The sequence below is a fragment of the Heptranchias perlo genome, chromosome 9 (genome assembly GCF_035084215.1).
Source record: "Heptranchias perlo isolate sHepPer1 chromosome 9, sHepPer1.hap1, whole genome shotgun sequence".
Classification (NCBI taxonomy): domain Eukaryota; kingdom Metazoa; phylum Chordata; class Chondrichthyes; order Hexanchiformes; family Hexanchidae; genus Heptranchias; species Heptranchias perlo.
Window position 1 is genome coordinate 1,659,375 of NC_090333.1, and position 19,979 is coordinate 1,679,353.

Genomic DNA, 19,979 nt, shown 5'->3' on the forward strand with positions numbered 1-19,979 from the left:
CAGGCGTGCGTGTCCTCAGCCTCTTGTACAAGTTCCCAGGGAGTTGAGGCAGTTCCCTCCGGTGGTCTAGTGGTCTAAGACGCAACCTTTTAAACTCGTTGAGACCCGGGTTCGAATCCCGGTCGGGGGGATGACTTTCTGGTGCAGATTAATTGGCACCACTCAAAGAAAGTCTCCCCTCCTGAGCGCTAATGCTCCACCCTCACCACCGCCACCTTTTCCTCTCCTTGACAAACAGACAGACAGTCCAGTTCGGGAGCGCAGCTTGCATTTGAAAGCAGACCCTGCTTGTTCAAAGTCAACGGCACCAAGTTATTTTGCACTTTGAATTATATCGCTACGTGCGAGCGGCATTCAGCCTAGGAGAAGAAAGAAATACCACTGAGCTGAGAAAGTAAGTGTAATATATCAGCTTTATTCTCAGTAATAATACACACACACACACACACACACACAGAGACGCTGGGAAAGAGCTGTTTTTCCTTTTGAATATCTCCCCACAGGGAGGTGCACCGTTCCCAGAGACACTGCAATACTGGGTCGATGCGTGGAGTGGACGGAGCAAGCCCCTGTTCCATCTCCCTGTTCCAAAAATCAATTTAATATATGGTCCCCAGATAGGGGACGTATCAGATATTAAACTGATAAGAACAGATACTACACTTTTTTTTTTTTTTTTTTTTTTTTTTTTTTCTGACACTCTGGGGTGCCTTATTGCCTTACAGATTCATTCCAGATTCCTTGCAGTGACATTACATCAAGCCAAAGCTCTACAAGCCAAAGCTCTACACTCTGCCCGAGGGGATTTCTCCCTGACTGCATCCCCCCGGCAGACAATGGCAGGAAGGCTCCAAATGGTTGCCTTCCCCCACTTGACCACTTGATCTTAGCCAAAAGGCCGAGAAGCGATGACGCGCTCGATGCGAATTGATCTCGGCTCCTGTTTGCACTCCCTCTTTGGTCTCTGGCTGCCTGTGTTTAATGCAGTCTAGAAGCACTGCCGTTCTCTCCCACTCTGGCCACATTTTTGCCACCGTTTCTAATTGCAACAGTGGATGAGTTTAAAGATTTTGCCATTTTTTTCCCTTTCTTGCCAGGATTGCTTGACAGATTGGTAAATTTGCCAGTAGGCCACCAATCAGATGGGAGAGGGTTGGGTCTCACCGGACCTCAACGGCCAATTGAGAAAGAGGTGAGGTGCTGACAATCGGCAGCTCGTGTTGAAACATTCATTCCACGGCAGGCAAGACCAATGAAAAAAAATACTGCAGATGCTGGCTCGGCTGGCTGGCTGGCTGGCTGGCTGGAAATGGGAAATAAAAACACAAGACGTGTTAAAGGCTGGCTAAACTGTCGAAAGAAACAAGGCGTTAATGTTTCAGAAGTGCCTATTGAAAGGTGTCTCTCAAGCTGCTCCCTGACTGGGCCCTGTCCATTGTCATGTTAATCGCTGGTTAAACTGTCGGAAGAAACAAGGCGTTAATGTTTCAGAAGTGCATATTGAAAAATGTCTTTCAAACTGCTCCCTGACTGGGCCCCGTTCATTGTCACGTTAATGGCAGGGCGGGCAGGACTGCTTTGACCAGGAGACCTGTTTTCCGGGACGCAGGTGTGACATTCCAGGGAGGCACCTACTTTGTGCTGATTCGAAACTACGACTACAACGGCAACTTGCAGTTCTATATTACAACAACAACGCGCTGCATTGAAACTAAAAGTTAGATTTTCAATCCCATAGTCCACCAATCGGATGGGAGACGGTGTGTGTCTGTGTCTGTGTGTGTGTGTGAGAGAGAGTGAGAGTCAGTGTCAGTCAGTCTCTCTCTCTCTCTCTCACTCTAACTCAGAGCTGCTGTGGAAGGAAACCTTTTTAAAAAGAACTTGCATATTGAAAAAAAGATGTGTCTCAAGCTGCCGGGCCCTGTCCATTGTCACGTTAATGGCAGGGCGGGCAGGACTGCTTTGACCAGGAGACCTGTTTTCTGGGACGCAGGTGTGAGATTCCAGGGGACCTGCTTTGTGCTGATTTCCCTGCGTGCGTGCGTGCGTGCGTGCGTGCGTCCGTCCCTCCCTCCCTGCCTCCCTCCCTCCCCCCAGGCCTTCCTTCTGAACACCTTTGTCGTTTAATCGAGGGTCAAAAGCCTGCCTGTGAAAGGGAAGGATCAGCCGGTCGGCCCCCTGCTGGTCGCTGCTGCCAGCGCAGCGCAGCGCAGCAGGCGTGCGTGTCCTCAGCCTCTTGTACAAGTTCCCAGGGAGTTGAGGCAGTTCCCTCCGGTGGTCTAGTGGTCTAAGACGCAACCTTTTAAACTCGTTGAGACCCGGGTTCGAATCCCGGTCGGGGGGATGACTTTCTGGTGCAGATTAATTGGCACCACTCAAAGAAAGTCTCCCCTCCTGAGCGCTAATGCTCCACCCTCACCACCGCCACCTTTTCCTCTCCTTGACAAACAGACAGACAGTCCAGTTCGGGAGCGCAGCTTGCATTTGAAAGCAGACCCTGCTTGTTCAAAGTCAACGGCACCAAGTTATTTTGCACTTTGAATTATATCGCTACGTGCGAGCGGCATTCAGCCTAGGAGAAGAAAGAAATACCACTGAGCTGAGAAAGTAAGTGTAATATATCAGCTTTATTCTCAGTAATAATACACACACACACACACACACACACAGAGACGCTGGGAAAGAGCTGTTTTTCCTTTTGAATATCTCCCCACAGGGAGGTGCACCGTTCCCAGAGACACTGCAATACTGGGTCGATGCGTGGAGTGGACGGAGCAAGCCCCTGTTCCATCTCCCTGTTCCAAAAATCAATTTAATATATGGTCCCCAGATAGGGGACGTATCAGATATTAAACTGATAAGAACAGATACTACACTTTTTTTTTTTTTTTTTTTTTTTTTTTTTTCTGACACTCTGGGGTGCCTTATTGCCTTACAGATTCATTCCAGATTCCTTGCAGTGACATTACATCAAGCCAAAGCTCTACAAGCCAAAGCTCTACACTCTGCCCGAGGGGATTTCTCCCTGACTGCATCCCCCCGGCAGACAATGGCAGGAAGGCTCCAAATGGTTGCCTTCCCCCACTTGACCACTTGATCTTAGCCAAAAGGCCGAGAAGCGATGACGCGCTCGATGCGAATTGATCTCGGCTCCTGTTTGCACTCCCTCTTTGGTCTCTGGCTGCCTGTGTTTAATGCAGTCTAGAAGCACTGCCGTTCTCTCCCACTCTGGCCACATTTTTGCCACCGTTTCTAATTGCAACAGTGGATGAGTTTAAAGATTTTGCCATTTTTTTCCCTTTCTTGCCAGGATTGCTTGACAGATTGGTAAATTTGCCAGTAGGCCACCAATCAGATGGGAGAGGGTTGGGTCTCACCGGACCTCAACGGCCAATTGAGAAAGAGGTGAGGTGCTGACAATCGGCAGCTCGTGTTGAAACATTCATTCCACGGCAGGCAAGACCAATGAAAAAAAATACTGCAGATGCTGGCTCGGCTGGCTGGCTGGCTGGCTGGCTGGAAATGGGAAATAAAAACACAAGACGTGTTAAAGGCTGGCTAAACTGTCGAAAGAAACAAGGCGTTAATGTTTCAGAAGTGCCTATTGAAAGGTGTCTCTCAAGCTGCTCCCTGACTGGGCCCTGTCCATTGTCATGTTAATCGCTGGTTAAACTGTCGGAAGAAACAAGGCGTTAATGTTTCAGAAGTGCATATTGAAAAATGTCTTTCAAACTGCTCCCTGACTGGGCCCCGTTCATTGTCACGTTAATGGCAGGGCGGGCAGGACTGCTTTGACCAGGAGACCTGTTTTCCGGGACGCAGGTGTGACATTCCAGGGAGGCACCTACTTTGTGCTGATTCGAAACTACGACTACAACGGCAACTTGCAGTTCTATATTACAACAACAACGCGCTGCATTGAAACTAAAAGTTAGATTTTCAATCCCATAGTCCACCAATCGGATGGGAGACGGTGTGTGTCTGTGTCTGTGTGTGTGTGTGAGAGAGAGTGAGAGTCAGTGTCAGTCAGTCTCTCTCTCTCTCTCTCACTCTAACTCAGAGCTGCTGTGGAAGGAAACCTTTTTAAAAAGAACTTGCATATTGAAAAAAAGATGTGTCTCAAGCTGCCGGGCCCTGTCCATTGTCACGTTAATGGCAGGGCGGGCAGGACTGCTTTGACCAGGAGACCTGTTTTCTGGGACGCAGGTGTGAGATTCCAGGGGACCTGCTTTGTGCTGATTTCCCTGCGTGCGTGCGTGCGTGCGTGCGTGCGTCCGTCCCTCCCTCCCTGCCTCCCTCCCTCCCCCCAGGCCTTCCTTCTGAACACCTTTGTCGTTTAATCGAGGGTCAAAAGCCTGCCTGTGAAAGGGAAGGATCAGCCGGTCGGCCCCCTGCTGGTCGCTGCTGCCAGCGCAGCGCAGCGCAGCAGGCGTGCGTGTCCTCAGCCTCTTGTACAAGTTCCCAGGGAGTTGAGGCAGTTCCCTCCGGTGGTCTAGTGGTCTAAGACGCAACCTTTTAAACTCGTTGAGACCCGGGTTCGAATCCCGGTCGGGGGGATGACTTTCTGGTGCAGATTAATTGGCACCACTCAAAGAAAGTCTCCCCTCCTGAGCGCTAATGCTCCACCCTCACCACCGCCACCTTTTCCTCTCCTTGACAAACAGACAGACAGTCCAGTTCGGGAGCGCAGCTTGCATTTGAAAGCAGACCCTGCTTGTTCAAAGTCAACGGCACCAAGTTATTTTGCACTTTGAATTATATCGCTACGTGCGAGCGGCATTCAGCCTAGGAGAAGAAAGAAATACCACTGAGCTGAGAAAGTAAGTGTAATATATCAGCTTTATTCTCAGTAATAATACACACACACACACACACACACACAGAGACGCTGGGAAAGAGCTGTTTTTCCTTTTGAATATCTCCCCACAGGGAGGTGCACCGTTCCCAGAGACACTGCAATACTGGGTCGATGCGTGGAGTGGACGGAGCAAGCCCCTGTTCCATCTCCCTGTTCCAAAAATCAATTTAATATATGGTCCCCAGATAGGGGACGTATCAGATATTAAACTGATAAGAACAGATACTACACTTTTTTTTTTTTTTTTTTTTTTTTTTTTTTCTGACACTCTGGGGTGCCTTATTGCCTTACAGATTCATTCCAGATTCCTTGCAGTGACATTACATCAAGCCAAAGCTCTACAAGCCAAAGCTCTACACTCTGCCCGAGGGGATTTCTCCCTGACTGCATCCCCCCGGCAGACAATGGCAGGAAGGCTCCAAATGGTTGCCTTCCCCCACTTGACCACTTGATCTTAGCCAAAAGGCCGAGAAGCGATGACGCGCTCGATGCGAATTGATCTCGGCTCCTGTTTGCACTCCCTCTTTGGTCTCTGGCTGCCTGTGTTTAATGCAGTCTAGAAGCACTGCCGTTCTCTCCCACTCTGGCCACATTTTTGCCACCGTTTCTAATTGCAACAGTGGATGAGTTTAAAGATTTTGCCATTTTTTTCCCTTTCTTGCCAGGATTGCTTGACAGATTGGTAAATTTGCCAGTAGGCCACCAATCAGATGGGAGAGGGTTGGGTCTCACCGGACCTCAACGGCCAATTGAGAAAGAGGTGAGGTGCTGACAATCGGCAGCTCGTGTTGAAACATTCATTCCACGGCAGGCAAGACCAATGAAAAAAAATACTGCAGATGCTGGCTCGGCTGGCTGGCTGGCTGGCTGGCTGGAAATGGGAAATAAAAACACAAGACGTGTTAAAGGCTGGCTAAACTGTCGAAAGAAACAAGGCGTTAATGTTTCAGAAGTGCCTATTGAAAGGTGTCTCTCAAGCTGCTCCCTGACTGGGCCCTGTCCATTGTCATGTTAATCGCTGGTTAAACTGTCGGAAGAAACAAGGCGTTAATGTTTCAGAAGTGCATATTGAAAAATGTCTTTCAAACTGCTCCCTGACTGGGCCCCGTTCATTGTCACGTTAATGGCAGGGCGGGCAGGACTGCTTTGACCAGGAGACCTGTTTTCCGGGACGCAGGTGTGACATTCCAGGGAGGCACCTACTTTGTGCTGATTCGAAACTACGACTACAACGGCAACTTGCAGTTCTATATTACAACAACAACGCGCTGCATTGAAACTAAAAGTTAGATTTTCAATCCCATAGTCCACCAATCGGATGGGAGACGGTGTGTGTCTGTGTCTGTGTGTGTGTGTGAGAGAGAGTGAGAGTCAGTGTCAGTCAGTCTCTCTCTCTCTCTCTCACTCTAACTCAGAGCTGCTGTGGAAGGAAACCTTTTTAAAAAGAACTTGCATATTGAAAAAAAGATGTGTCTCAAGCTGCCGGGCCCTGTCCATTGTCACGTTAATGGCAGGGCGGGCAGGACTGCTTTGACCAGGAGACCTGTTTTCTGGGACGCAGGTGTGAGATTCCAGGGGACCTGCTTTGTGCTGATTTCCCTGCGTGCGTGCGTGCGTGCGTGCGTGCGTCCGTCCCTCCCTCCCTGCCTCCCTCCCTCCCCCCAGGCCTTCCTTCTGAACACCTTTGTCGTTTAATCGAGGGTCAAAAGCCTGCCTGTGAAAGGGAAGGATCAGCCGGTCGGCCCCCTGCTGGTCGCTGCTGCCAGCGCAGCGCAGCGCAGCAGGCGTGCGTGTCCTCAGCCTCTTGTACAAGTTCCCAGGGAGTTGAGGCAGTTCCCTCCGGTGGTCTAGTGGTCTAAGACGCAACCTTTTAAACTCGTTGAGACCCGGGTTCGAATCCCGGTCGGGGGGATGACTTTCTGGTGCAGATTAATTGGCACCACTCAAAGAAAGTCTCCCCTCCTGAGCGCTAATGCTCCACCCTCACCACCGCCACCTTTTCCTCTCCTTGACAAACAGACAGACAGTCCAGTTCGGGAGCGCAGCTTGCATTTGAAAGCAGACCCTGCTTGTTCAAAGTCAACGGCACCAAGTTATTTTGCACTTTGAATTATATCGCTACGTGCGAGCGGCATTCAGCCTAGGAGAAGAAAGAAATACCACTGAGCTGAGAAAGTAAGTGTAATATATCAGCTTTATTCTCAGTAATAATACACACACACACACACACACACACACACACAGAGACGCTGGGAAAGAGCTGTTTTTCCTTTTGAATATCTCCCCACAGGGAGGTGCACCGTTCCCAGAGACACTGCAATACTGGGTCGATGCGTGGAGTGGACGGAGCAAGCCCCTGTTCCATCTCCCTGTTCCAAAAATCAATTTAATATATGGTCCCCAGATAGGGGACGTATCAGATATTAAACTGATAAGAACAGATTTTTTTTTTTTTTTTTTTTTTTTTTTTTTTCTGACACTCTGGGGTGCCTTATTGCCTTACAGATTCATTCCAGATTCCTTGCAGTGACATTACATCAAGCCAAAGCTCTACAAGCCAAAGCTCTACACTCTGCCCGAGGGGATTTCTCCCTGACTGCATCCCCCCGGCATACAATGGCAGGAAGGCTCCAAATGGTTGCCTTCCCCCACTTGACCACTTGATCTTAGCCAAAAGGCCGAGAAGCGATGACGCGCTCGATGCGAATTGATCTCGGCTCCTGTTTGCACTCCCTCTTTGGTCTCTGGCTGCCTGTGTTTAATGCAGTCTAGAAGCACTGCCGTTCTCTCCCACTCTGGCCACATTTTTGCCACCGTTTCTAATTGCAACAGTGGATGAGTTTAAAGATTTTGCCATTTTTTTCCCTTTCTTGCCAGGATTGCTTGACAGATTGGTAAATTTGCCAGTAGGCCACCAATCAGATGGGAGAGGGTTGGGTCTCACCGGACCTCCGTCAGTCAGTCTCAGTCACTAACGAACTGCCGTGGAAGGAGACCTCTTTAAGGAAAACTAGTGACGTGGCGTGACGTGTCTCACAGTGAGTGAGTGAGTGAGATTGCAACGGCCAATTGAGAAAGAGGTGAGGTGCTGACAATCGGCAGCTCGTGTTGAAACATTCATTCCACGGCAGGCAAGACCAATGAAAAAAAATACTGCAGATGCTGGCTCGGCTGGCTGGCTGGCTGGAAATGGGAAATAAAAACACAAGACGTGTTAAAGGCTGGCTAAACTGTCGAAAGAAACAAGGCGTTAATGTTTCAGAAGTGCCTATTGAAAGGTGTCTCTCAAGCTGCTCCCTGACTGGGCCCTGTCCATTGTCATGTTAATCGCTGGTTAAACTGTCGGAAGAAACAAGGCGTTAATGTTTCAGAAGTGCATATTGAAAAATGTCTTTCAAACTGCTCCCTGACTGGGCCCCGTTCATTGTCATGTTAATCCCAGGGCGGGGCGGGGCGGGACTGCTTTGACCAGGAGACCTGTTTTCCGGGACGCAGGTGTGACATTCCAGGGAGGCACCTACTTTGTGCTGATTCGAAACTACGACTACAACGGCAACTTGCAGTTCTATATTACAACAACAACGCGCTGCATTGAAACTAAAAGTTAGATTTTCAATCCCATAGTCCACCAATCGGATGGGAGACGGTGTGTGTCTGTGTCTGTGTGTGTGTGTGAGAGAGAGTGAGAGTCAGTGTCAGTCAGTCTCTCTCTCTCTCTCTCACTCTAACTCAGAGCTGCTGTGGAAGGAAACCTTTTTAAAAAGAACTTGCATATTGAAAAAAAGATGTGTCTCAAGCTGCCGGGCCCTGTCCATTGTCACGTTAATGGCAGGGCGGGCAGGACTGCTTTGACCAGGAGACCTGTTTTCTGGGACGCAGGTGTGAGATTCCAGGGGACCTGCTTTGTGCTGATTTCCCTGCGTGCGTGCGTGCGTGCGTGCGTGCGTCCGTCCCTCCCTCCCTGCCTCCCTCCCTCCCCCCAGGCCTTCCTTCTGAACACCTTTGTCGTTTAATCGAGGGTCAAAAGCCTGCCTGTGAAAGGGAAGGATCAGCCGGTCGGCCCCCTGCTGGTCGCTGCTGCCAGCGCAGCGCAGCGCAGCAGGCGTGCGTGTCCTCAGCCTCTTGTACAAGTTCCCAGGGAGTTGAGGCAGTTCCCTCCGGTGGTCTAGTGGTCTAAGACGCAACCTTTTAAACTCGTTGAGACCCGGGTTCGAATCCCGGTCGGGGGGATGACTTTCTGGTGCAGATTAATTGGCACCACTCAAAGAAAGTCTCCCCTCCTGAGCGCTAATGCTCCACCCTCACCACCGCCACCTTTTCCTCTCCTTGACAAACAGACAGACAGTCCAGTTCGGGAGCGCAGCTTGCATTTGAAAGCAGACCCTGCTTGTTCAAAGTCAACGGCACCAAGTTATTTTGCACTTTGAATTATATCGCTACGTGCGAGCGGCATTCAGCCTAGGAGAAGAAAGAAATACCACTGAGCTGAGAAAGTAAGTGTAATATATCAGCTTTATTCTCAGTAATAATACACACACACACACACACACACACAGAGACGCTGGGAAAGAGCTGTTTTTCCTTTTGAATATCTCCCCACAGGGAGGTGCACCGTTCCCAGAGACACTGCAATACTGGGTCGATGCGTGGAGTGGACGGAGCAAGCCCCTGTTCCATCTCCCTGTTCCAAAAATCAATTTAATATATGGTCCCCAGATAGGGGACGTATCAGATATTAAACTGATAAGAACAGATACTACACTTGATCTTAGCCAAAAGGCCGAGAAGCGATGACGCGCTCGATGCGAATTGATCTCGGCTCCTGTTTGCACTCCCTCTTTGGTCTCTGGCTGCCTGTGTTTAATGCAGTCTAGAAGCACTGCCGTTCTCTCCCACTCTGGCCACATTTTTGCCACCGTTTCTAATTGCAACAGTGGATGAGTTTAAAGATTTTGCCATTTTTTTCCCTTTCTTGCCAGGATTGCTTGACAGATTGGTAAATTTGCCAGTAGGCCACCAATCAGATGGGAGAGGGTTGGGTCTCACCGGACCTCAACGGCCAATTGAGAAAGAGGTGAGGTGCTGACAATCGGCAGCTCGTGTTGAAACATTCATTCCACGGCAGGCAAGACCAATGAAAAAAAATACTGCAGATGCTGGCTCGGCTGGCTGGCTGGCTGGCTGGCTGGAAATGGGAAATAAAAACACAAGACGTGTTAAAGGCTGGCTAAACTGTCGAAAGAAACAAGGCGTTAATGTTTCAGAAGTGCCTATTGAAAGGTGTCTCTCAAGCTGCTCCCTGACTGGGCCCTGTCCATTGTCATGTTAATCGCTGGTTAAACTGTCGGAAGAAACAAGGCGTTAATGTTTCAGAAGTGCATATTGAAAAATGTCTTTCAAACTGCTCCCTGACTGGGCCCCGTTCATTGTCACGTTAATGGCAGGGCGGGCAGGACTGCTTTGACCAGGAGACCTGTTTTCCGGGACGCAGGTGTGACATTCCAGGGAGGCACCTACTTTGTGCTGATTCGAAACTACGACTACAACGGCAACTTGCAGTTCTATATTACAACAACAACGCGCTGCATTGAAACTAAAAGTTAGATTTTCAATCCCATAGTCCACCAATCGGATGGGAGACGGTGTGTGTCTGTGTCTGTGTGTGTGTGTGAGAGAGAGTGAGAGTCAGTGTCAGTCAGTCTCTCTCTCTCTCTCTCACTCTAACTCAGAGCTGCTGTGGAAGGAAACCTTTTTAAAAAGAACTTGCATATTGAAAAAAAGATGTGTCTCAAGCTGCCGGGCCCTGTCCATTGTCACGTTAATGGCAGGGCGGGCAGGACTGCTTTGACCAGGAGACCTGTTTTCTGGGACGCAGGTGTGAGATTCCAGGGGACCTGCTTTGTGCTGATTTCCCTGCGTGCGTGCGTGCGTGCGTGCGTGCGTCCGTCCCTCCCTCCCTGCCTCCCTCCCTCCCCCCAGGCCTTCCTTCTGAACACCTTTGTCGTTTAATCGAGGGTCAAAAGCCTGCCTGTGAAAGGGAAGGATCAGCCGGTCGGCCCCCTGCTGGTCGCTGCTGCCAGCGCAGCGCAGCGCAGCAGGCGTGCGTGTCCTCAGCCTCTTGTACAAGTTCCCAGGGAGTTGAGGCAGTTCCCTCCGGTGGTCTAGTGGTCTAAGACGCAACCTTTTAAACTCGTTGAGACCCGGGTTCGAATCCCGGTCGGGGGGATGACTTTCTGGTGCAGATTAATTGGCACCACTCAAAGAAAGTCTCCCCTCCTGAGCGCTAATGCTCCACCCTCACCACCGCCACCTTTTCCTCTCCTTGACAAACAGACAGACAGTCCAGTTCGGGAGCGCAGCTTGCATTTGAAAGCAGACCCTGCTTGTTCAAAGTCAACGGCACCAAGTTATTTTGCACTTTGAATTATATCGCTACGTGCGAGCGGCATTCAGCCTAGGAGAAGAAAGAAATACCACTGAGCTGAGAAAGTAAGTGTAATATATCAGCTTTATTCTCAGTAATAATACACACACACACACACACACACACAGAGACGCTGGGAAAGAGCTGTTTTTCCTTTTGAATATCTCCCCACAGGGAGGTGCACCGTTCCCAGAGACACTGCAATACTGGGTCGATGCGTGGAGTGGACGGAGCAAGCCCCTGTTCCATCTCCCTGTTCCAAAAATCAATTTAATATATGGTCCCCAGATAGGGGACGTATCAGATATTAAACTGATAAGAACAGATACTACACTTGATCTTAGCCAAAAGGCCGAGAAGCGATGACGCGCTCGATGCGAATTGATCTCGGCTCCTGTTTGCACTCCCTCTTTGGTCTCTGGCTGCCTGTGTTTAATGCAGTCTAGAAGCACTGCCGTTCTCTCCCACTCTGGCCACATTTTTGCCACCGTTTCTAATTGCAACAGTGGATGAGTTTAAAGATTTTGCCATTTTTTTCCCTTTCTTGCCAGGATTGCTTGACAGATTGGTAAATTTGCCAGTAGGCCACCAATCAGATGGGAGAGGGTTGGGTCTCACCGGACCTCAACGGCCAATTGAGAAAGAGGTGAGGTGCTGACAATCGGCAGCTCGTGTTGAAACATTCATTCCACGGCAGGCAAGACCAATGAAAAAAAATACTGCAGATGCTGGCTCGGCTGGCTGGCTGGCTGGCTGGCTGGAAATGGGAAATAAAAACACAAGACGTGTTAAAGGCTGGCTAAACTGTCGAAAGAAACAAGGCGTTAATGTTTCAGAAGTGCCTATTGAAAGGTGTCTCTCAAGCTGCTCCCTGACTGGGCCCTGTCCATTGTCATGTTAATCGCTGGTTAAACTGTCGGAAGAAACAAGGCGTTAATGTTTCAGAAGTGCATATTGAAAAATGTCTTTCAAACTGCTCCCTGACTGGGCCCCGTTCATTGTCACGTTAATGGCAGGGCGGGCAGGACTGCTTTGACCAGGAGACCTGTTTTCCGGGACGCAGGTGTGACATTCCAGGGAGGCACCTACTTTGTGCTGATTCGAAACTACGACTACAACGGCAACTTGCAGTTCTATATTACAACAACAACGCGCTGCATTGAAACTAAAAGTTAGATTTTCAATCCCATAGTCCACCAATCGGATGGGAGACGGTGTGTGTCTGTGTCTGTGTGTGTGTGTGAGAGAGAGTGAGAGTCAGTGTCAGTCAGTCTCTCTCTCTCTCTCTCACTCTAACTCAGAGCTGCTGTGGAAGGAAACCTTTTTAAAAAGAACTTGCATATTGAAAAAAAGATGTGTCTCAAGCTGCCGGGCCCTGTCCATTGTCACGTTAATGGCAGGGCGGGCAGGACTGCTTTGACCAGGAGACCTGTTTTCTGGGACGCAGGTGTGAGATTCCAGGGGACCTGCTTTGTGCTGATTTCCCTGCGTGCGTGCGTGCGTGCGTGCGTGCGTCCGTCCCTCCCTCCCTGCCTCCCTCCCTCCCCCCAGGCCTTCCTTCTGAACACCTTTGTCGTTTAATCGAGGGTCAAAAGCCTGCCTGTGAAAGGGAAGGATCAGCCGGTCGGCCCCCTGCTGGTCGCTGCTGCCAGCGCAGCGCAGCGCAGCAGGCGTGCGTGTCCTCAGCCTCTTGTACAAGTTCCCAGGGAGTTGAGGCAGTTCCCTCCGGTGGTCTAGTGGTCTAAGACGCAACCTTTTAAACTCGTTGAGACCCGGGTTCGAATCCCGGTCGGGGGGATGACTTTCTGGTGCAGATTAATTGGCACCACTCAAAGAAAGTCTCCCCTCCTGAGCGCTAATGCTCCACCCTCACCACCGCCACCTTTTCCTCTCCTTGACAAACAGACAGACAGTCCAGTTCGGGAGCGCAGCTTGCATTTGAAAGCAGACCCTGCTTGTTCAAAGTCAACGGCACCAAGTTATTTTGCACTTTGAATTATATCGCTACGTGCGAGCGGCATTCAGCCTAGGAGAAGAAAGAAATACCACTGAGCTGAGAAAGTAAGTGTAATATATCAGCTTTATTCTCAGTAATAATACACACACACACACACACACACACAGAGACGCTGGGAAAGAGCTGTTTTTCCTTTTGAATATCTCCCCACAGGGAGGTGCACCGTTCCCAGAGACACTGCAATACTGGGTCGATGCGTGGAGTGGACGGAGCAAGCCCCTGTTCCATCTCCCTGTTCCAAAAATCAATTTAATATATGGTCCCCAGATAGGGGACGTATCAGATATTAAACTGATAAGAACAGATACTACACTTGATCTTAGCCAAAAGGCCGAGAAGCGATGACGCGCTCGATGCGAATTGATCTCGGCTCCTGTTTGCACTCCCTCTTTGGTCTCTGGCTGCCTGTGTTTAATGCAGTCTAGAAGCACTGCCGTTCTCTCCCACTCTGGCCACATTTTTGCCACCGTTTCTAATTGCAACAGTGGATGAGTTTAAAGATTTTGCCATTTTTTTCCCTTTCTTGCCAGGATTGCTTGACAGATTGGTAAATTTGCCAGTAGGCCACCAATCAGATGGGAGAGGGTTGGGTCTCACCGGACCTCAACGGCCAATTGAGAAAGAGGTGAGGTGCTGACAATCGGCAGCTCGTGTTGAAACATTCATTCCACGGCAGGCAAGACCAATGAAAAAAAATACTGCAGATGCTGGCTCGGCTGGCTGGCTGGCTGGCTGGCTGGAAATGGGAAATAAAAACACAAGACGTGTTAAAGGCTGGCTAAACTGTCGAAAGAAACAAGGCGTTAATGTTTCAGAAGTGCCTATTGAAAGGTGTCTCTCAAGCTGCTCCCTGACTGGGCCCTGTCCATTGTCATGTTAATCGCTGGTTAAACTGTCGGAAGAAACAAGGCGTTAATGTTTCAGAAGTGCATATTGAAAAATGTCTTTCAAACTGCTCCCTGACTGGGCCCCGTTCATTGTCACGTTAATGGCAGGGCGGGCAGGACTGCTTTGACCAGGAGACCTGTTTTCCGGGACGCAGGTGTGACATTCCAGGGAGGCACCTACTTTGTGCTGATTCGAAACTACGACTACAACGGCAACTTGCAGTTCTATATTACAACAACAACGCGCTGCATTGAAACTAAAAGTTAGATTTTCAATCCCATAGTCCACCAATCGGATGGGAGACGGTGTGTGTCTGTGTCTGTGTGTGTGTGTGAGAGAGAGTGAGAGTCAGTGTCAGTCAGTCTCTCTCTCTCTCTCTCACTCTAACTCAGAGCTGCTGTGGAAGGAAACCTTTTTAAAAAGAACTTGCATATTGAAAAAAAGATGTGTCTCAAGCTGCCGGGCCCTGTCCATTGTCACGTTAATGGCAGGGCGGGCAGGACTGCTTTGACCAGGAGACCTGTTTTCTGGGACGCAGGTGTGAGATTCCAGGGGACCTGCTTTGTGCTGATTTCCCTGCGTGCGTGCGTGCGTGCGTGCGTGCGTCCGTCCCTCCCTCCCTGCCTCCCTCCCTCCCCCCAGGCCTTCCTTCTGAACACCTTTGTCGTTTAATCGAGGGTCAAAAGCCTGCCTGTGAAAGGGAAGGATCAGCCGGTCGGCCCCCTGCTGGTCGCTGCTGCCAGCGCAGCGCAGCGCAGCAGGCGTGCGGGTCCTCAGCCTCTTGTACAAGTTCCCAGGGAGTTGAGGCAGTTCCCTCCGGTGGTCTAGTGGTCTAAGACGCAACCTTTTAAACTCGTTGAGACCCGGGTTCGAATCCCGGTCGGGGGGATGACTTTCTGGTGCAGATTAATTGGCACCACTCAAAGAAAGTCTCCCCTCCTGAGCGCTAATGCTCCACCCTCACCACCGCCACCTTTTCCTCTCCTTGACAAACAGACAGACAGTCCAGTTCGGGAGCGCAGCTTGCATTTGAAAGCAGACCCTGCTTGTTCAAAGTCAACGGCACCAAGTTATTTTGCACTTTGAATTATATCGCTACGTGCGAGCGGCATTCAGCCTAGGAGAAGAAAGAAATACCACTGAGCTGAGAAAGTAAGTGTAATATATCAGCTTTATTCTCAGTAATAATACACACACACACACACACACACACAGAGACGCTGGGAAAGAGCTGTTTTTCCTTTTGAATATCTCCCCACAGGGAGGTGCACCGTTCCCAGAGACACTGCAATACTGGGTCGATGCGTGGAGTGGACGGAGCAAGCCCCTGTTCCATCTCCCTGTTCCAAAAATCAATTTAATATATGGTCCCCAGATAGGGGACGTATCAGATATTAAACTGATAAGAACAGATACTACACTTGATCTTAGCCAAAAGGCCGAGAAGCGATGACGCGCTCGATGCGAATTGATCTCGGCTCCTGTTTGCACTCCCTCTTTGGTCTCTGGCTGCCTGTGTTTAATGCAGTCTAGAAGCACTGCCGTTCTCTCCCACTCTGGCCACATTTTTGCCACCGTTTCTAATTGCAACAGTGGATGAGTTTAAAGATTTTGCCATTTTTTTCCCTTTCTTGCCAGGATTGCTTGACAGATTGGTAAATTTGCCAGTAGGCCACCAATCAGATGGGAGAGGGTTGGGTCTCACCGGACCTCAACGGCCAATTGAGAAAGAGGTGAGGTGCTGACAATCGGCAGCTCGTGTTGAAACATTCATTCCACGGCAGGCAAGACCAATGAAAAAAAATACTGCAGATGCTGGCTCGGCTGGCTGGCTGGCTGGCTGGCTGGAAATGGGAAATAAAAACACAAGACGTGTTAAAGGCTGGCTAAACTGTCGAAAGAAACAAGGCGTTAATGTTTCAGAAGTGCCTATTGAAAGGTGTCTCTCAAGCTGCTCCCTGACTGGGCCCTGTCCATTGTCATGTTAATCGCTGGTTAAACTGTCGGAAGAAACAAGGCGTTAATGTTTCAGAAGTGCATATTGAAAAATGTCTTTCAAACTGCTCCCTGACTGGGCCCCGTTCATTGTCACGTTAATGGCAGGGCGGGCAGGACTGCTTTGACCAGGAGACCTGTTTTCCGGGACGCAGGTGTGACATTCCAGGGAGGCACCTACTTTGTGCTGATTCGAAACTACGACTACAACGGCAACTTGCAGTTCTATATTACAACAACAACGCGCTGCATTGAAACTAAAAGTTAGATTTTCAATCCCATAGTCCACCAATCGGATGGGAGACGGTGTGTGTCTGTGTCTGTGTGTGTGTGTGAGAGAGAGTGAGAGTCAGTGTCAGTCAGTCTCTCTCTCTCTCTCTCACTCTAACTCAGAGCTGCTGTGGAAGGAAACCTTTTTAAAAAGAACTTGCATATTGAAAAAAAGATGTGTCTCAAGCTGCCGGGCCCTGTCCATTGTCACGTTAATGGCAGGGCGGGCAGGACTGCTTTGACCAGGAGACCTGTTTTCTGGGACGCAGGTGTGAGATTCCAGGGGACCTGCTTTGTGCTGATTTCCCTGCGTGCGTGCGTGCGTGCGTGCGTGCGTCCGTCCCTCCCTCCCTGCCTCCCTCCCTCCCCCCAGGCCTTCCTTCTGAACACCTTTGTCGTTTAATCGAGGGTCAAAAGCCTGCCTGTGAAAGGGAAGGATCAGCCGGTCGGCCCCCTGCTGGTCGCTGCTGCCAGCGCAGCGCAGCGCAGCAGGCGTGCGTGTCCTCAGCCTCTTGTACAAGTTCCCAGGGAGTTGAGGCAGTTCCCTCCGGTGGTCTAGTGGTCTAAGACGCAACCTTTTAAACTCGTTGAGACCCGGGTTCGAATCCCGGTCGGGGGGATGACTTTCTGGTGCAGATTAATTGGCACCACTCAAAGAAAGTCTCCCCTCCTGAGCGCTAATGCTCCACCCTCACCACCGCCACCTTTTCCTCTCCTTGACAAACAGACAGACAGTCCAGTTCGGGAGCGCAGCTTGCATTTGAAAGCAGACCCTGCTTGTTCAAAGTCAACGGCACCAAGTTATTTTGCACTTTGAATTATATCGCTACGTGCGAGCGGCATTCAGCCTAGGAGAAGAAAGAAATACCACTGAGCTGAGAAAGTAAGTGTAATATATCAGCTTTATTCTCAGTAATAATACACACACACACACACACACACACAGAGACGCTGGGAAAGAGCTGTTTTTCCTTTTGAATATCTCCCCACAGGGAGGTGCACCGTTCCCAGAGACACTGCAATACTGGGTCGATGCGTGGAGTGGACGGAGCAAGCCCCTGTTCCATCTCCCTGTTCCAAAAATCAATTTAATATATGGTCCCCAGATAGGGGACGTATCAGATATTAAACTGATAAGAACAGATTTTTTTTTTTTTTTTGACACTCTGGGGTGCCTTATTGCCTTACAGATTCATTCCAGATTCCTTGCAGTGACATTACATTAAGCCAAAGCTCTACAAGCCAAAGCTCTGCACTCTGCCCGAGGGGATTTCTCCCTGACTGCATCCCCCCGGCATACAATGGCAGGAAGGCTCCAAATGGTTGCCTTCCCCCACTTGACCACTTGATCTTAGCCAAAAGGCCGAGAAGCGATGACGCGCTCGATGCGAATTGATCTCGGCTCCTGTTTGCACTCCCTCTTTGGTCTCTGGCTGCCTGTGTTTAATGCAGTCTAGAAGCACTGCCGTTCTCTCCCACTCTGGCCACATTTTTGCCACCGTTTCTAATTGCAACAGTGGATGAGTTTAAAGATTTTTTTCCCTTTCTTGCCAGGATTGCTTGACAGATTGGTAAATTTGCCAGTAGGCCACCAATCAGATGGGAGAGGGTTGGGTCTCACCGGACCTCCGTCAGTCAGTCTCAGTCACTAACGAACTGCCGTGGAAGGAGACCTCTTTAAGGAAAACTAGTGACGTGATGTGACGTGTCTCACAGTGAGTGAGTGAGATTGCAACGGCCAATTGAGAAAGAGGTGAGGTGCTGACAATCGGCAGCTCGTGTTGAAACATTCATTCCACGGCAGGCAAGACCAATGAAAAAAAATACTGCAGAGGCTGGCTCGGCTGGCTGGCTGGCTGGCTGGCTGGAAATGGGAAATAAAAACACAAGACGTGTTAAAGGCTGGCTAAACTGTCGAAAGAAACAAGGCGTTAATGTTTCAGAAGTGCCTATTGAAAGGTGTCTCTCAAGCTGCTCCCTGACTGGGCCCTGTCCATTGTCATGTTAATCGCTGGTTAAACTGTCGGAAGAAACAAGGCGTTAATGTTTCAGAAGTGCATATTGAAAAATGTCTTTCAAACTGCTCCCTGACTGGGCCCCGTTCATTGTCATGTTAATCCCAGGGCGGGGCGGGACTGCTTTGACCAGGAGACCTGTTTTCCGGGACGCAGGTGTGACATTCCAGGGAGGCACCTACTTTGTGCTGATTCGAAACTACGACTACAACGGCAACTTGCAGTTCTATATTACAACAACAACGCGCTGCATTGAAACTAAAAGTTAGATTTTCAATCCCATAGTCCACCAATCGGATGGGAGACGGTGTGTGTCTGTGTGTGTGTGTGTGAGAGTCAGTGTCAGTCAGTCTCTCTCTCTCTCTCTCTCTCTCTCTCACTCTAACTCTAACTCTAACTCAGAGCTGCTGTGGAAGGAAACCTTTTTAAAAAGAACTTGCATATTGAAAAAAAGATGTGTCTCAAGCTGCCGGGCCCTGTCCATTGTCACGTTAATGGCAGGGCGGGCAGGACTGCTTTGACCAGGAGACCTGTTTTCTGGGACGCAGGTGTGAGATTCCAGGGGACCTGCTTTGTGCTGATTTCCCTGCGTGCGTGCGTCCGTCCCTCCCTGCCTCCCTCCCCCCAGGCCTTCCTTCTGAACACCTTTGTCGTTTAATCGAGGGTCAAAAGCCTGCCTGTGAAAGGGAAGGATCAGCCGGTCGGCCCCCTGCTGGTCGCTGCTGCCAGCGCAGCGCAGCGCAGCAGGCGTGCGTGTCCTCAGCCTCTTGTACAAGTTCCCAGGGAGTTGAGGCAGTTCCCTCCGGTGGTCTAGTGGTCTAAGACGCAACCTTTTAAACTCGTTGAGACCCGGGTTCGAATCCCGGTCGGGGGGATGACTTTCTGGTGCAGATTAATTGGCACCACTCAAAGAAAGTCTCCCCTCCTGAGCGCTAATGCTCCACCCTCACCACCGCCACCTTTTCCTCTCCTTGACAAACAGACAGACAGTCCAGTTCGGGAGCGCAGCTTGCATTTGAAAGCAGACCCTGCTTGTTCAAAGTCAACGGCACCAAGTTATTTTGCACTTTGAATTATATCGCTACGTGCGAGCGGCATTCAGCCGAGGAGAAGAAAGAAATACCACTGAGCTGAGAAAGTAAGTGTAATATATCAGCTTTATTCTCAGTAATAATACATACACACACACACACACACACACACACAGAGACGCTGGGAAAGAGCTGTTTTTCCTTTTGAATATCTCCCCACAGGGAGGTGCACCGTTCCCAGAGACACTGCAATACTGGGTCGATGCGTGGAGTGGACGGAGCAAGCCCCTGTTCCATCTCCCTGTTCCAAAAATCAATTTAATATATGGTCCCCAGATAGGGGACGTATCAGATATTAAACTGATAAGAACAGATTTTTTTTTTTTTTTTGACACTCTGGGGTGCCTTATTGCCTTACAGATTCATTCCAGATTCCTTGCAGTGACATTACATTAAGCCAAAGCTCTACAAGCCAAAGCTC

General features: G+C 49.9%; 6 non-coding genes and 4 pseudogenes across 6 annotated transcripts; all 10 read right to left on the reverse strand.

Annotated features, from left to right (window-relative positions):
* Window positions 1–502: 502 nt before the first annotated feature.
* Window positions 503–676, reverse strand: LOC137325789 (U2 spliceosomal RNA; annotated as a pseudogene).
* A 2,039-nt stretch (window positions 677–2,715) lies between these two features.
* On the reverse strand, window positions 2,716–2,889 carry LOC137325790 (U2 spliceosomal RNA; annotated as a pseudogene).
* A 2,039-nt stretch (window positions 2,890–4,928) lies between these two features.
* Window positions 4,929–5,102, reverse strand: LOC137325792 (U2 spliceosomal RNA; annotated as a pseudogene).
* Window positions 5,103–7,147: 2,045 nt separating this feature from the next.
* LOC137325912 (U2 spliceosomal RNA) lies at window positions 7,148–7,365 on the reverse strand (annotated as a pseudogene).
* A 2,094-nt stretch (window positions 7,366–9,459) lies between these two features.
* LOC137325696 (U2 spliceosomal RNA) lies at window positions 9,460–9,650 on the reverse strand. Its single transcript, XR_010963939.1, has one exon. It is a non-coding gene; the product is annotated as a U2 spliceosomal RNA (small nuclear RNA).
* A 1,805-nt stretch (window positions 9,651–11,455) lies between these two features.
* On the reverse strand, window positions 11,456–11,646 carry LOC137325697 (U2 spliceosomal RNA). The gene has a single exon (XR_010963940.1). It is a non-coding gene; the product is annotated as a U2 spliceosomal RNA (small nuclear RNA).
* Window positions 11,647–13,451: 1,805 nt separating this feature from the next.
* Window positions 13,452–13,642, reverse strand: LOC137325698 (U2 spliceosomal RNA). The gene has a single exon (XR_010963941.1). It is a non-coding gene; the product is annotated as a U2 spliceosomal RNA (small nuclear RNA).
* A 1,805-nt stretch (window positions 13,643–15,447) lies between these two features.
* LOC137325700 (U2 spliceosomal RNA) lies at window positions 15,448–15,638 on the reverse strand. Its single transcript, XR_010963944.1, has one exon. It is a non-coding gene; the product is annotated as a U2 spliceosomal RNA (small nuclear RNA).
* A 1,805-nt stretch (window positions 15,639–17,443) lies between these two features.
* Window positions 17,444–17,644, reverse strand: LOC137325852 (U2 spliceosomal RNA). The gene has a single exon (XR_010964042.1). It is a non-coding gene; the product is annotated as a U2 spliceosomal RNA (small nuclear RNA).
* A 2,075-nt stretch (window positions 17,645–19,719) lies between these two features.
* Window positions 19,720–19,920, reverse strand: LOC137325853 (U2 spliceosomal RNA). Its single transcript, XR_010964043.1, has one exon. It is a non-coding gene; the product is annotated as a U2 spliceosomal RNA (small nuclear RNA).
* Window positions 19,921–19,979: the final 59 nt, after the last annotated feature.